Raw genomic sequence first — 16,777 nt, forward strand, 5'->3', positions numbered from 1 at the left:
GACTCCAATCTTGATCTGGCAGAGTTTCTACAGTTGGATGCTCTTCCTAACGCCAACCACTCAAAGAGTGTATTGGCTGCTTTTACATGCCAGTTAGGTAGTACTGGCAATGGCCACGCTCAAATGGTGCTTTTTATGTGCCACCTGCACAGGAGCCAGTCCGCTTTCCATGCTAGCATGGGTTGGACGATTTGACTGAGGTCTGGCGAACCAAACTCCAATCTGATTGGCAGAGTTTCTACAGCTGGATGCTGTTCCTAATGCCAACCACTCCGAGACTGTAGTGCCTTTACGTGCCACCGGCATGAGGGCCAGTCAGGTAGTACTGGCAATGACCACGCTCGAATGGTGCTTTTTATGTGCCACCTGAACAGGAGCCAGTCCAGAAGCACAGGCAACGACTTTGCTCAAATGTTTTTTTTCACGTGCCACCAGCACAAGTGCTAGTAAGGCAACACAGGTAACAATCACGCTCAAATGGTGTTTTTAACGTGCCATCGGCACAGAGGCCAGCTTGTTGCTCTGGCAATGATCTCACTTGCATGGTACTCTTAGCGCTCCACTAGCATGCCAGTCACCAAGTTTGATTTCAATTTCGATTTTGATTGATTTCAACATTGATTTCAAATTTTGGCACAAGGCTAGCAATTTTGAGCATAGGGTTAAGCTGATATCATCAACCCAAGCACTCAACTCATACTTATTTTGTTGACGCTGAAAGGATGAAAGGCAAAGTTGATCTCGGAGGAATTTGAACTCAAAGCATGAAGACAGGTAAAATACTGCTCAGGATTCTGTCTGATTGCTGCCTGAACAATGGGTAATATTACAACAGGAAAACAAGGCAACAAGCTCCAGCAGAATTTTTAACATGCTGAGCAAAATACTTGGCAGCATTTCGTCTGTCTTCATACTCTGAGCTCAAATTCCACCAAGGTCAACTTTGCCCTTCACCTTATTGGGGTTGATAAAATGAGTACCAGTTGAGCACTGGGGTCGATATAATCGCCTTGGTTGTACTCCTGGTATTGCTGGCCTAGTGCTAAAATTTGAAACCAGTATTGCAACAGGAAAGCAAGGCAGTGAGCTGGTAGAATAATTAGCATGCCAGGTAAATGCTTAGTGGCATTTTGTCCATCTTTATGTTCTGAGTTCAAATTCTGCCAAGGTCAGAGTAGATGAAATAAATACCAGATTAGCACTCGGGTCAATGTAATTGACTTATCCCACATCTGAATTTGCTGGCCTTGTGCTAAACTTTGAAAGCAGTATTAGAACAGGAAATCTAAGCATGCTATATATTCAGTTTACTTTTTGAATCTGAAATTAAGTAAAAAAACAACAATATAAAAAGAATGCAAAAATGTGAAGTAAGTGCTAGCATACTAAATGTCGTCAACAAGATAACTTTAATTAAAATGTTAGCATGCTGGGCGAAATGCCTGCCGGTATTTCATTAGCCGTCACATTCTGAGTTCAAATTCCACCAAGGTCGACTGTGCCTTTCTTCCTTTCTGGGTCGATAAATTAAGTACCAGTAACGCACTGGGGTCGATGTAATCGATTTAATCCGTTTGTCTGTCCGTGTTTGTCCCCTCTGTGTTTAGTCCCTTGTGGGTAGTAAAGAAATAGGTATTTCATCAGCCATTACATTCTGAGTTCAAATTCCACCAAGGTCGACTTTGCCTTTCATCCTTTCAGGGTTGATTAAATAAGTACCAGTTAATTACTGAGGTTGATGTAATCTACTTAAACTCCTTGTTTGTTCCCTCTATGTTTATTACCCCTGTGGGTACTAAAGAAATAAATTATTTGTGCTTAATTCATATCAAAGAAAGGTATATATATATTATTTTCTTTTATCTTTTACTTGTTTAAGCCTTCGGTCTGCAGCAATACCAGGGCATCACTTTGAAGGATTTAGTTAAAAGAAACTGGCACCGGAGTATTTTTTCTTAATATGGTGTTTATTCTGTTGATCTTTTACAGAACAGCTAAGTTATATAGTTGGCATTAGGAAGGGCATCCAGCCATAGAAATCATGTCAAAACAGATGATTGGAGCCTGGTGCAGCCCTCTGGCTTGCCAGCTTCTGCCAAACCATCCAACCCATGCTTGCATGGAAAACAGACGTTAAATGATGATGACAATGATGATGATGATCTACTTATTTTATTTTCCTTAATTAATTTTATGTAATTATACTTATAGAGATTCTCCCCAAACTTTCCTTATTAATAAAAGTCTTTGTCCACCGATCCAAGTTCGCCCAAAAAGATTAGGTTCTCCAACTAAGAGGCAAAATTTCAATTCTCTCAGAATTTATTGAATATGTCATTCAGTGCATCACCATCAACCTGAATTATTCATAGAACATGTAGGCTACATCTTTATTAATTTCATTGATTTTCTGTCTGTTTTTTCCATGCTGGCTTGGATTGGACTTTCCTACATTCTGTTTGTGACTACTATTTCATGATGTTGTCACTGGGATTTGCATGGTAACATGCTCTTTCTGTCAGCATTTGCTGTAAAAGGGTAGGCTAGGAAATTCTATCAGGATAACAGCTCTAAAGAAATTTCCTTCTGACTTTTGGATCATTCTTACTATACTTTTATATTTTAGTTTAGGCAGAAGTGGAGGGGCAGTGATAATGACATTTTTATTCAAGGTTCTGTACTTGTACTTGTGGCAACATTCACCCTGGGTGGGTTGAGTCAGCTTCTTCTACCATGGAAGAAGTTTCGTGGGAACGTGTGGATTTCACAAGCGGTCCCCAACAATCCCGCATGTAGAGACATCCTGTTTGCTGCAGATTGTCCACAGACGCAGGGACAGAATGACCGAGGAGCCGCCGGTTGCCGAAACAGACACTCCGAGGATTTTCACCAGGTTGTGGCCCTAATACCACTCAGTGTCAGACCAATCCGAATTGGGTGGCCCTACCAAGAACCAAAGTTCCTGATGGCATAGCTCTGACACTACCCAATGCCAGTGTCCCTACCACGGTGAGGAGGGAATGGGCTTTGGGGATGCTAAGGTTCTGAGATTGTTGGCAACGTTATCATCAGACTAGAAAGCTGGATTGAATGCTTGCATCACTAATGGTGGAGTCAACCCTGTTTGTGAGTGTTGAGGGAGCATTACATTTAAGTATAAAAACTAAGAACAGGAACAGCCCTTCTGACATAATACCACGCAGTTTCCATGTACCAAATTTCAGTCACAAAAATCTGGTTCCCTCAAGGTTAGCAGAGAAAATATTTACTTCACCAAGGTTCCATGCAGTGGGTTTGACCCCAAAACCACATGGCTGCAAAGCCAACTTCTTAATTACGCAGCCATGCCTTCTGGCTTCAATAAGCAAAACTAATAAGAATAGATGGTAGAGGCACGTGGCTTAGTGGTTAGGGTGTCAGCATCATGATCGTAAGATTGTGGTTTCGATTCCTGGACCGGGCAACGCGTTGTGTTCTTGAGCAAAACACTTCATTTCACTTTGCTCCAGTCCACTCAGCTGGCAAAAATGAGTAACGCTGCAATGGACTGGCGTTCCGTCCAGCTGGGGAACACATACGCCATGGAAACTGGGAAACTGGGCCCATGAGCCTGGCTAGGCTTTAAAGAATAAGAATAGATATTTGGCTGAGATGAAACAAAACTAGTTAAAATAACTAGATGCAACTTAAAAAGAGGATTTTCAACTAAATTTAGAACTGCTTAAAGATAGGAGTTATGATTTATTCTCTTATCTTCTTAGGTTATTTCAGTTCAGTAAATCCCTCTGTAATGGAGAGATTAAGTTACCTTATAAATACAATTTTAGGTGATTAGCTAACACCGGCTGAATTTATATTTTTCTACAGTTGTGTTGTAAAGTTTCTAGATTGAAAGCTTCCTTCCATGTATCTTATCTAATCTAGGTGTTAAAAACAGAACTAGACATTCTCTCTTTTACTTGTTTCAGTCATTTGACTGTGGCCATGCTGGAGCACCGCCTTTAGTTGAGCAAATCATCCCCAGGACTTATTCTTTGGAAGCCTAGTACTTATTCTATCAGTCTCTTTTGCTGAACCGCTAAGTTACAGGGACGTAAACACACCAGCATCAGTTGTCAAGTGATGTTGGGGGGACAAACACAGACACACAAACATATACACACACATACATATGCATATACATATATACGACAGGCTTCTTTCAGTTTCTGTCTACTAAATCCACTCACAAGTCTTTGGTCGACCCGAGGCTATAGTAGAAGACACTTGCCCAAGGTGCCATGCATGTGATGTATATGTTTGTGTGTCCCCCTCACTATTGCTCGACAACTGATGCTGGTGTGTTTACGTCCCCATAACTTAGTGGTTCGGCAAAAAGAGATCGATAGAATAAGTACTAGGCTTACAAAGAATAAATCCTGGGGTCAGTTTATTTGACTAAAGGCGGTGCTCCAGCATGACTGAAACAAATAAAAGACAAAAAAAAAATAAACCCAAAAGATACAATATGATTTACATAAGTTATTTAATTTTAGTCACTAGAATACAAATTTCCACTTAGACGAAACTAAATCTTCATACTAAATCTTATGTACTAACTTTATTAACTGGTTTCAATAGTTCAGTATTTAGTTGGATGTTATGACAATAGCTTATACCAAAGTAACTGCTATGATGATAAACTCTTCATTACTGTATATGCTAGACAGCAACAAATTAATTAATAGTATTTCTGAATGATAAATATATAATTTAAGAGCCTTATGACTTCTTCATTCAAACTTCAAGTAGCATTTATGATTAAAATTGATTTTGTAACTTTTACTAATAATTAAGTTATAATAATGTTATATATGAGTTTACCTCAAATGCTTAAATGAGTTGAAGTCAATATCCTAATATTCATAACATTAATGTAGATATACTTTGTTGTAATAAGAGTTTCTTGGAATTATTTGTAAGGTAGAGAGCTGACAGAATCATTAGCACACCGGGCGAAATGTGTAGCCGTATTTCATCTGCCGTTATGTTCTGAGTTCAAATTCTGCCGAGGTCGACTTTGCCTTTCATCCTTTCAGGGTCGATAAATTAAGTAGCAGTTATGCACTGGGGTCGATATAATCGACTTAATCCCTTTGTCTGTCCTTGTTTGTCTTCTCTGTGTTTAGCCTCCTGTGGGTAGTAAAGAAATAGGTATTTCGTCTGTCTTTACATTCTGAGTTCAAATTCTACAGAGGTCGACTTAACTTTCATTCAAAAGGATGAAAGTTAAGTCAACCTCGCCAGAATTTGAACTCAGAGGTCGATAAATTAAGTACCAGTAGTGTACTGGGGTTGATCTAATCGACTGGACCCCTCCCCCAAAATTTCTGGCCTTGTGCCTAGAGTAGAAAAGATTATTTGAGGTGGTGAGCTGGCAGAAACATTAGCATGCCAGGTGAAATGCTTAGCAGTATTTTGTCTGTGTTTATGTTCTGAGTTCAAATTCTGCCAAGGTCGAACAGCCGCTTCTACTGAGTACTGCTGTTGGTTTATTTCTTATACATAAAGGACTATAGCTTCAACTGCGTACTGCTTTTTGATTTACCGTAAGGGTTGTTGTTATTATTATTAACTATTGTTATCACGTTTGTTGGTTCCTTGTAAGGGAAACGTTGTGTTGCATTTGTTAAATAATTGTAAACTGTAACCCTCCCCCTAGTCACTCCTGTGCCATAGCCACTCCTGTGCCATAGCCACTCCTGTGCCATAGTCACTCCTGTGCCATAGCCACTCCTGTGCCATAGTTACTCCTGTGCCATAGTCACTCCTGTGCCATAGTCACTCCTGTGCCATAGCCACTCCTGTGCCATAGTTACTCCTGTGCCATAGCCACTCCTGTACCATTGATTCACATTTCTTTTGAATTAACCATATTTTATCTGATAGCTTCAAGATTATGATAATGTGATTGTTATTTTTAGCCTGACATTGTAGGTTAGGTTGAGAGGCCTGATCTGACCAGTTTGAACATAAAACAGGTAGATAATAAGGCGGCAAGCTGGCAGAAACGTTAGCACATCGGGCGAAATGCTCAGCGGTATTTTGTTTGCCGCTACGTTCTGAGTTCGAATTCCGCCGAGGTCGACTTTGCCTTTCATCCTTTCGGGGTCGATAAATTAAGTACCAGTCACGCACTGGGGTCGATATAATCGACTTAATTCGTTTGTCTGTCCTTATTTGTCCTCTCTGTGTTTAGCCCTTTATGGGTAGTAAAGAAATAGGAAGATAATTTGGGGCAAGTATGGCTGGTATAAGTGCTTAGCGGTTAAGTGTGTTAGGTTGATAGAAACTGAAAGAAGCCCATCATATGTGTATATGTGTGTATGTCTGTATATAAGTGCATATGTGTGTGTGTGTTTGTGCCTTTGTCTCCTTGTTATGTTGTAAATGGTCATCACTGAAGCAATGTTGCTTGTTTCCAATCTTTCATGAAAACATATCTAGTTATATGAAAATATTACGATTCTAGGAAATGGATGAGAGGCGGCAACAGGAAGGGCTTCCAGCTGTTCAAAATCTGCCTCAAGCATGGAAAAGTGAACATTAAAATGATAATGATTTGTGTCTGCTGTGTGTGTGCATATATACATACATACATACATATATATATATATATATATATATATATGTATTTATGATTATTTATGATATTGGGTTTTTCATATTCATGAAAAGTTAGTCTTTTATTTTTATATCAAATGAAGAACAAAGCAGCAATTACACCAAGTGTAATTCACTTCAAATCTGATTTTTCAAGGTGATTCTTTGTTTTTAGTTGTCAAAATCTTGGCAACATATCTGACTAAAGACAATGGAATTTGTACAGAGCATTTCAAAACATTTTTTTCTTTTCTCATCATCTCACATTAAATCTCAGGTTAATACACATATATGTGTATTGTATGTGTGTATGTATAAATATATGTACATATACATACATATATATATATAACGGGAAGCTTTATGAAAATAAACAAAAGACGAAGGCAGGTGGAAAACAAACGAACAATTGTATTAGTATATATATGTATATATATATATAATACATCAAGTGTATATATATATATATATATATATATATATACACACACACACATATATATATACATATACACACACACATATATATATACACACACATATATATAACAACACAGCTTTTTTAATAACTGTGCATAGTGATTTTTTTACAATAGTAAACAGTTAGTTTAAAATTTATAGATATAAATTTTTATGTTTTCGGGGTTTATTTATTTTTTTTTTTTTGCTTTCTGTTTCCTTTTTTTCGCTTTTTTAACAAAACAGATGCTGTCAGATTTTGATAGTATTTTTCGTTTATATTTGTTTTTTATACTGAATTTTGTTGTGAGTTAGTATATGAAAGTGATATATTTCCAATTAGCACATATCAGGATTACAGCACACCACATCTTTTCCTCAACTAATATAAAACGTTTACATTTATATATAATTTCAAGTGAAAATGTGAAGGAGAATTAAACTGCAGATTTTGGTTTCACCTACATTTCGCTCATACCTTATCCAAATATCAACTAACAAGTGACCAAATGTTTATTCTACGGATATAAAATGAATGAAAAATAAATAAATAAAAAGCAACACTTTCAATTTCTGAAAAATTGTTTCGTTTACTATTTGTCTTTCAAAAGTCCTAATTAATTGGAAACATCAGAATTTTAGCCAATTTCACGACTTCCTAACAAGCGCACAAGCAATCAAGGAGAAAAATAAACAACATTGAATTTTGAAAAATAGTTTCATTGAAATAAACTAACATCTAATTGGAGTATTATTATACTATGAAACACTTCATATCTTTCCTGCAAGAAACTAAGAGACCTTAATTACCTAGTGGTTTGCACTATTACAGAGAGCAAGACCAAAATTTAGTCTCTTTTATCTATATGTCTAACTTGTTTTAGTCATTAGACTGTAGCCATGCTGGGGGCACTGACTTGAAGATTTATTTTGTTTTTTAGTCAAATGAACCAATCCCATGTTTTTGACTCTGGGACTTATTTTATTGGTCTCTTTTGCCCACATGGTTGCAAAGCAGGCTTCTTAACTTCACAGCTATACCTGCATCAATCATTGTTAGTTAGCTAAAATATAATAATTAAACATAGGTCAGCACACAAGAGTGCAAATTATGATATATCACTTTATATCTAACCCTTTTGTTACCAACCCCGCTGAAACCAGCTCTGGCTCTGAGTACAAATGTCTTGTTTTCCTAAGTTTTGAATTAAAATATTCCACCAAACCTTAGGCACAATTTATGTTCCTAACACTAGCTGAATGATAACTAAGCTATTTTACTAAATTCTTTGTTATATTTAAAATTAATTGAAAGAATCACAGAGCACCTCAACAAAAATATGGTAACCAAAGGGTTAAAACATATAACAGAGAAACAATTCTTAACCCTTTTGATACTAACCCACCACAAACTACCTCTGGTTCTGTAGTACAAATGTCTTGTTTTCATAAGTTTGGAATTATAATCTTCCACCAAACCTTAGTCACAATTTATGTTCCTAACACTAGCTTAATGATAACTAAGCTATTTTACTAAATTCTTTGTTATATTTAAAATTAATTGAAAGAATCACAGAGCACCTCAACAGAAATATGGTAACAAAAGGGTTAAAATATATAACAGAGAAACAATTCTTAACCCTTTTGATACTAACCCACCACAAACTGCCTCTGGCTCTGTAGTACAAATGTCTTGTTTCCATAAGTTGTGAATTAAAATCTTCCACCAAACCTTAGTCACAATTTATGTTCCTAACACTAGCTGAATGATAACTAAGTTATTTTACTAAATTCTTTGTTATATTTAAAGTAATTGAAAGAATCACAGAGCACTTTAACAGAAATATGGTATCAAAAGGGTTAAAATATATAACAGAGAAACAATTCTTAACCCTTTTGATACCAACCCGGCAGAAACTGCCCCTGGCTCTGTAGTACAAATGTCTTGTTTCCATAAGTTTTGAATTAAAATCTTCCACCAAACCTTAGTCATGTTCCTAACACTAGCTTAATGATAACTAAGTTATTTAACTAAATTCTTATATTTAAAGTAATTGAAAGAAACACAGAGCATCTCAACAGAAATATGGTACAAAAAGGGTTAAAATATATAATAGAGAAACAATTCTTAACCCATTTGATACCAACCTGGCAGAAATTGCCTCTGGCTCTGAGTACAAATGTCTTGTTTTCATAAGTTTTGAATTAAAATCTTCCACCAAACCTTAGTCACAATTTATTTTCCTAACACTAGCTGAATGATAACTAAGTTATTTTACTAAATTCTTTGTTATATTTAAAGTAATTGAAAGAATCACAGAGCACCTCAACAGAAATATGGTAACAAAAGGGTTAAAATATATAACAGAGAAACAATTCTTAACTCTTTCGATACCAACCCAGCAGAAACTGCCTCTGTAGTACAAATGTCTTGTTTCCATAAGTTTTGAATTAAAATCTTCCACCAAACCTTAGTCATGTTCCTAACACTAGCTTAATGATAACTAAGTTATTTAACTAAATTCTTATATTTAAAGTAATTGAAAGAAACACAGAGCATCTCAACAGAAATATGGTACAAAAAGGGTTAAAATATATAATAGAGAAACAATTCTTAACCCATTTGATACCAACCTGGCAGAAATTGCCTCTGGCTCTGAGTACAAATGTCTTGTTTTCATAAGTTTTGAATTAAAATCTTCCACCAAACCTTAGTCACAATTTATTTTCCTAACACTAGCTGAATGATAACTAAGTTATTTTACTAAATTCTTTGTTATATTTAAAGTAATTGAAAGAATCACAGAGCACCTCAACAGAAATATGGTAACAAAAGGGTTAAAATATATAACAGAGAAACAATTCTTAACTCTTTCGATACCAACCCAGCAGAAACTGCCTCTGTAGTACAAATGTCTTGTTTCCATAAGTTTTGAATTAAAATCTTCCACCAAACCTTAGTCATGTTCCTAACACTAGCTTAATGATAACTAAGTTATTTAACTAAATTCTTATATTTAAAGTAATTGAAAGAAACACAGAGCATCTCAACAGAAATATGGTACAAAAAGGGTTAAAATATATAATAGAGAACAATTCTTAACCCATTTGATACCAACCTGGCAGAAATGCCTCTGGCTCTGAGTACAAATGTCTTGTTTTCATAAGTTTTGAATTAAAATCTTCCACCAAACCTTAGTCACAATTTATTTTCCTAACACTAGCTGAATGATAACTAAGTTATTTTACTAAATTCTTTGTTATATTTAAAGTAATTGAAAGAATCACAGAGCACCTCAACAGAAATATGGTAACAAAAGGGTTAAAATATATAACAGAGAAACAATTCTTAACTCTTTCGATACCAACCCAGCAGAAACTGCCTCTGTAGTACAAATGTCTTGTTTCCATAAGTTTTGAATTAAAATCTTCCACCAACCTTAGTCACAATTTATGTTCCTAACACTGGCTGAATGATAACTAAGTTATTTTACTAAATTCTTTGTTATATTTAAAATTAATTGAAAGAAACACAGAGCATCTCAAAATAAATACAGTAACGAAAGGGTTAATATACTATGTAACTACTAAAAAATATGGAGATAGAGTTTGGCTTCTGTGCTGTGTCAGAAAATACTATTTATTGGAGGCACATTTGGAAGAGACACCACTGTGTAACAGGATTTTTGCCCTTGGGTAGAAATTGTTGTTTCCTATTTGCTCACCCCTAGAAAGTATGAAAGATGGCTAATATTTCCTTCAAACTTTGCTTTTGTTACATTTATGGAAACTGCAAAGAATCCATGCACCCAACACCAGAGCTGAAGACACCTCCGAAAGGGGGGTGCCCACCACGTCAAAACGGTAGAGGAGTAGGGGCCGAAACTGAACGTGGTTCCTCCTGGTGATGTCTTGAGCCAACTGGATCCTATAAAGGAGCTCTTGTGGTAGCAGACCACAAAACACTGTTGAAATTCCCCCTCTCTCATTACTCCTGCTCATGATCAGAGATGCATGTATCGTCAGCCACTATGTAACCTCCTTAAAGTGATATATCATAATTTGCGCTCTTGTTCAAGTAATTAAGGTCAAGTAACTGACAAGCATGTCTGTGATATTGAGCAGAATATTTGCTATAATGATATATTCTGCTGCAGCAACTCAGCTCTGAATCTGTCTGAAATGTAATGTTTCAGAACATTGATGTCCAATTTACAAACACAAAGTTTGAAGGGAATATTAGTCATCTCTGATTTCTGGAAAAAATCAAACAGAAAATAAAGCTTACTGACCAAAAAAGTGAGAAAAGAAAAATTTTGCATTAGTGGCTGTGTGGTAAGTAGCTTGCTTACCAACCACATAATTCTGGGTTCAGTCCCACTGTGTGGCACTTTGGGCAAGTGTCTTCTACTATAGCCTCGAGCTGACCAAAGCCTTGTGAGTGGATTTGGTAGACAGAAACTGAAAGAAGCCCCTCTTATATATGTATATATATATATATATATGTATGTGTGTGTGTGTTTGTGTGTCTGTGTTTGTCCCCCCAACATCGCTTGACAACCGATGCCAGTGTGTTTACGTCCCCGTAACTTAGCGGTTCGGTAAAAGAGACCAATAGAATTAAGTACTAGACTTACAAAGAATAAGTCCTGAGAGCAATTTGCTCGACTAAAGGTGGTGCTCCAGCATGCCTACAGTCACACGCCTGAAACAAGTAAAAGAGTAGAAAAAGAGAGTAAAGATAGTGTAATCCTTGTTAATCTCATGTCCAAAGCAGAATCTATAAAAGAAACATGATTCTGTAATTGAAATTATAACCAATGTTATTCAACAAAATATAATTCCCATCGAGAAAATATTATGACTCTAAACAATAGGCAAGAAATGAATGAAACTGATGATAACCGTCCTATAGTGAAATGTCGTTTGTAATTGTGCAACCCAAATTAAGGAAAAAAATAATCAGAATTATAACACATTTGTTATGAATGAATTTGAAATATAAAAATGGAACAGAAAAGACAAGAATAAAGAACAACTAGGAATATTGGTGAAATAGAAATGATTGTGCATGAAATATAACCATTGAATGACAGAATATAAAATTATAATACTATTTGTTAAAAGAATCTTGGACAATATGTTTTGGTTTACAATTTCATAATGGGGGCAGTGAGAAAAATACTGAAAAATTATTTCTTTTGAAATGCATGGTGTATTTCTTTGAAAAGATAAGCAGTAGTGGCTGTGTGGTAAGTAGCTTTTTTACCAAATACATGGTTCTGAGTTCGGTCCCATGGCATGCCACCTTGGGCTAATGTCTTCTACTATAGCCCCAAGTTCACCAAAGCCTTGTGAGTGGATTTGGTAGATGGAAATTGAAAGAAATCCATCGTATATGTGTGTATGTGTGTGTGTGTGTGTGTCTGTGTCTGTGTGTCTGTGTTTGTCCCCTCCCCCTCCCAACATTGCTTGACAACCAATGCTGGTGTGTTTACATCCCCATAACTTAGCAGTTCAGCAAAAGAGACTGATAGAATAAGTACTAGGCTTACAAAGAATAAGTCCTGGGATCGATTTGCTCGACTAAAGGCGGTGTTCCAGCATGGCCGCAGTAAAATGACTGAAACAAGTAAAAGAATAAAAGAATTATTTCATTTTATTTGGGAGATCGAAGAATAATTTAGAAAAATATAGACCATTTGGAAATGTTGCTAATATTAACTTCAAATCTTGGCACAATGCCAGTAATTTCAGGGAATGTGGGTAAGTCAATTACATCAACCCCCACTACTCAACTAGAACTTATTCTATCCACCCTGGATGGATGAATGACAAAGTCGATTTTGGCAGGATTTGAACACCATGTTAGTTAAAGAAAGACAAAATGCCAAGATGCAGTTTTCAGTTTTTTTTTACACAAGTCCAGTGGGAGTGAGGCACCCCTTAGCTTTTGTTAAAGCATACCTCTAGAGCCAGCTTCAAACCTGGGCTTCATCACTCTGATAATCAGAGGTGACTTGGACAACAAGTCCTATGCATCAGTTGACAATCAATGGCAAGATGAGCAGCTATGGATTACACAATCTCCAAAGTGTGTTATCATGTGACCAGGGACCACATGTGGACTTGTATTCCTAATGACAATGGCCATGGCATCCACACTATCAGCAGCCAGCTGTCAGATGTTGTCTGCATTTGTGAGGGGGATGTGATGAACTCATTGTTCAAAGCTGGCTCAATTCACCTCAGGTGAATTCTGCCTCAAGGGCAAGTAGTAAGAATATTCTTATTTTTAAGAGGCCAATAGAATTAAGGCTTACAAAGAATAAGTCCTGGGATTGATTTGCTTGACTAAAGGCAGTGCTCCAGCATGGCCACAGTCACTGAAACAAGTAAAAGAGTAAAAAGAGAGTAAAGAGAGTGTAATCCTTGTTAATCTCGTGTCCAAAGCACAATCTATAAATGAAACATGATCCTGTAATTGAAATATAGTTACTTCATGGTGCCATTATAGTTACTTTCTTTGATTCATGGTGTAGGAGAAGAGTTACATCGTTTTTATACCATGTCTACTTTATTATAAGTTCTGGCATTTCTCATAGCTCCTAATCTAACAGAAACTAGACCACTTTAGAAGACTTTATTACTGCTTCATTACCAAAATTACCAAAGCGGAAATTCCTGTGTGATTTAACAATTTTGACTAAATTTTTATCATTGTCACTCAGTGTATACAGAAGCACTTCACACCAGAGAGTTGTCCCCTTTTTAAGCAATTTGCTTATGCTTCAAATGAAAAATTGATGCCCTTAGTTCAAAAGGGTAAAACCTTCAATGATGATGAATTTCTTGAATTAATTAAACCTATAACCCTTGTCAGAGATATGTCAAGTTTAAAACACTTCTACTGTGACCAGGAGTAAGATTAACTCTTGGAATGATATGAAGAAGCACATTCACACTAAATAATATTCTGCATCTTATACAATATCTAACACTTTAACTTATGTACAAGGCATCTTTATTGTAACAGTGTCTGAGAAGGTGATGCAATGTTGAATAACATCATGTGTATTTGGTCAGCTTCCACTATTGTACGAACTTCTTTTATTTTGAAAGCTTCTAGTGAAATATTTAATGGACTCACACTTAAAACATTGTGTGATTTTGTTTTCACCGTCTGGAAGACTGATTTACCTCCTCCGTAAATAGTTACCTCTTTAAAATTGTTGACCTCCTCTTTCACCATCAAAGTTGTATTAGTTAGTTGTTTACTGGCTCTTGTTCACAATTTACATCTAGTATTTTACCCTCCCTTGACAAAATCAATAGTAAAACCTTCAAAGTTGGAATTGCTACTTGCTGACGCCACTTCTTTCACAACAAACATAAACACTTTTCTTCAAACGTGGAAATAACCATGTGGTCTAAACAATTTCACAGTATTTCATCATCATCATCATCATCGTTTAACGTCCATTTTCTATGCTAGCATGGGTTGGACAGTTCAACTGGGGTCTGGGAAGCCAGAAGGCTGCGCCAGGCCCAGTCTGATCTGGCAGTGTTTCTACAGCTGGATGCCTTTCTTAACGTCAACCACTCCGTGAGTGTAGTGGGTGCTTATACTTGAATAAAGGCGGGAAAGGCTTCATCTCACATTATCTCAAAGCTACGAGAATTCAATAACGTGATTTGTTTTTTTTTTAGTAATTTCGTAGAGCAGTCGGATACAGCCGGATTTGGCTAGTTTGAACAAATAAAGGGGAATTAGTTTTGGCCAGTTACAGTCGGTTTGAACACTAAAGGGTTAATGGACTTACTTAAAACATTGTATGATTTTGTCTTCACCGTCTGGAATACTGACTTACCTCCGCAGTAAATAGTTACCTCTTTAAAATTGTTGACCTCCTCTTTCACCACCAGATTTGTATTAGTTAGTTGTTTACTGTCTCTTATTCACAATTTACATCTGGTATTATACCCTCCCTTGACAAAATACCACCAAACATTTTGTTGATGGTATCTGTCATAGCTTCATCTGTTAAATTACTACAAGCAGTATGTGTACCAACTTCTGCTCTTTTGCCGAAGTGCTGACAGTTTTAACACAAAAAAAATATGCCATCACCTTCTGGTTAAAATCATTCCAAATTTCAATAACCTTTGATAGAGAAATTCATAATAACCAGAAAGTTTTTGATATTGGTGCCTGAAGGTCTTCTGTAAGAATTTAACTCTTTAAAAATCATGCGAGCTCATGTATTCTCATCATGAAGATATATTTTATCAAGTTTATCTGATGTAAATTTGAGAACAGAGTCTTTGCCAGTGTCTGCAGGTTCTGAGTTATGAATGTGTTATAAAGCAATGGAAGGAAAACAGCAGGACTCGGCTTTATTTTTTAGCATATCTGTATAAAGAGTCTGAATACCTAAAGCTTGTAATCATTCTCTGTATGATTCCTCATTGGACAAAATCAGCAACTGTTTCATGAAAGTCACCTTTAAATCCAAATTATACCACAATAAACAGCACCTAACAGAGTATCTCATACTTTAAAAAAAAATATTTTAATTTTAATTTCAATTTAATTTTTATTGGCTCAAAAAGCAAAAGCAAGGCCATGTAGGGGGACATGGAGTTATGTACAGGGAGGATGGTCATACAAAGAGCTCAGGCCATTTCTGGTCAAGACAGACTTTGAATCGAGCGGTCGTCGGCATCTTCACTATCTCGTCTGGTAGCTTATTCCATGGATCCACAACCTGGACGGAGAAAGCCCCTCTCCTTCGATTGAGATGAGATCGTCGTAGATAGAGCTTTTCAGAGTGACCCCACAGCTCATGCTCTGGAGCAGGAGTGAAGAACAGCTCTTTCGAGAGGTTACACTTTCCGCTTATGATGTTGTGAGCGAGAATGAGATCACTTGGATGAAGATAGCTGTTACAACCATTAAACTTTTTCTGGTGTACTCTTCTCAGTGTTTAGTCATCATAAACACCAACCCTGTATTTCTAGCCATCTTTTTTAAACCCCTCTTATATATTTTTAAATATTTTCCTTGAGCCTTAGGACTCATAAGGCTTTATTACCTGATTTCCAATTTGAAGAAGTGATCAAGATCACAACAATTGCAATGTACAGTAATCTTTAGCCTTATCATTTTGGGGGGAGGTAGGGAGAAGTCAATTAGATTGACCCCAGTACACAACTGGTATTTAATATGTTGACCCCAAAAGGATGAAAGGCAAAGTTGACCTCGGCAGAATTTGAACTCGGAACGTAAAGACATACAAAATACTGCTATGCATTTCGTCCGGCATGCTAACATTTCTTATTTCTTTACTACCCACAAGGGGCTAAACATAGAGGGGACAAACAAGGACAGACAAAAGGATTAAGTCGATTATATCGACCCCATTGCGTAACTGGTACTTAATTTATCGACCCCAAAAGTATGAAAAGCAAAGTCGACTCTTGGTAGAATTTGAACTCAGAACATAAAGACATACGAAATACCACTTAGCATTTCGTCTGGCATGCTAACATTTCTGCCAGCTCACCACCTTAAATATGCCTCAGTAATTTACCTGCATATTTTCATTATTGTCTTCATCCATGAAATATTTCATTTTCATAAGCTATTTCTTCTTACAAGGGCTAAGCCTCAAAG

At 36.4% G+C, this 16,777-nt stretch overlaps 1 long non-coding RNA gene across 1 annotated transcript; it reads left to right on the forward strand.

Moving 5' to 3' along the window:
* The first annotated feature begins 717 nt into the window (after positions 1 to 717).
* LOC118762714 lies at positions 718 to 16,434 on the forward strand. The gene is made up of 3 exons (XR_004998466.1): positions 718 to 734; positions 2,636 to 2,637; positions 16,358 to 16,434. It is a non-coding gene; the product is annotated as an uncharacterized LOC118762714 (long non-coding RNA).
* Positions 16,435 to 16,777: the final 343 nt, after the last annotated feature.

The sequence above is a fragment of the Octopus sinensis genome, linkage group LG3, assembly GCF_006345805.1.
Source record: "Octopus sinensis linkage group LG3, ASM634580v1, whole genome shotgun sequence".
NCBI lineage: Eukaryota > Metazoa > Mollusca > Cephalopoda > Octopoda > Octopodidae > Octopus > Octopus sinensis.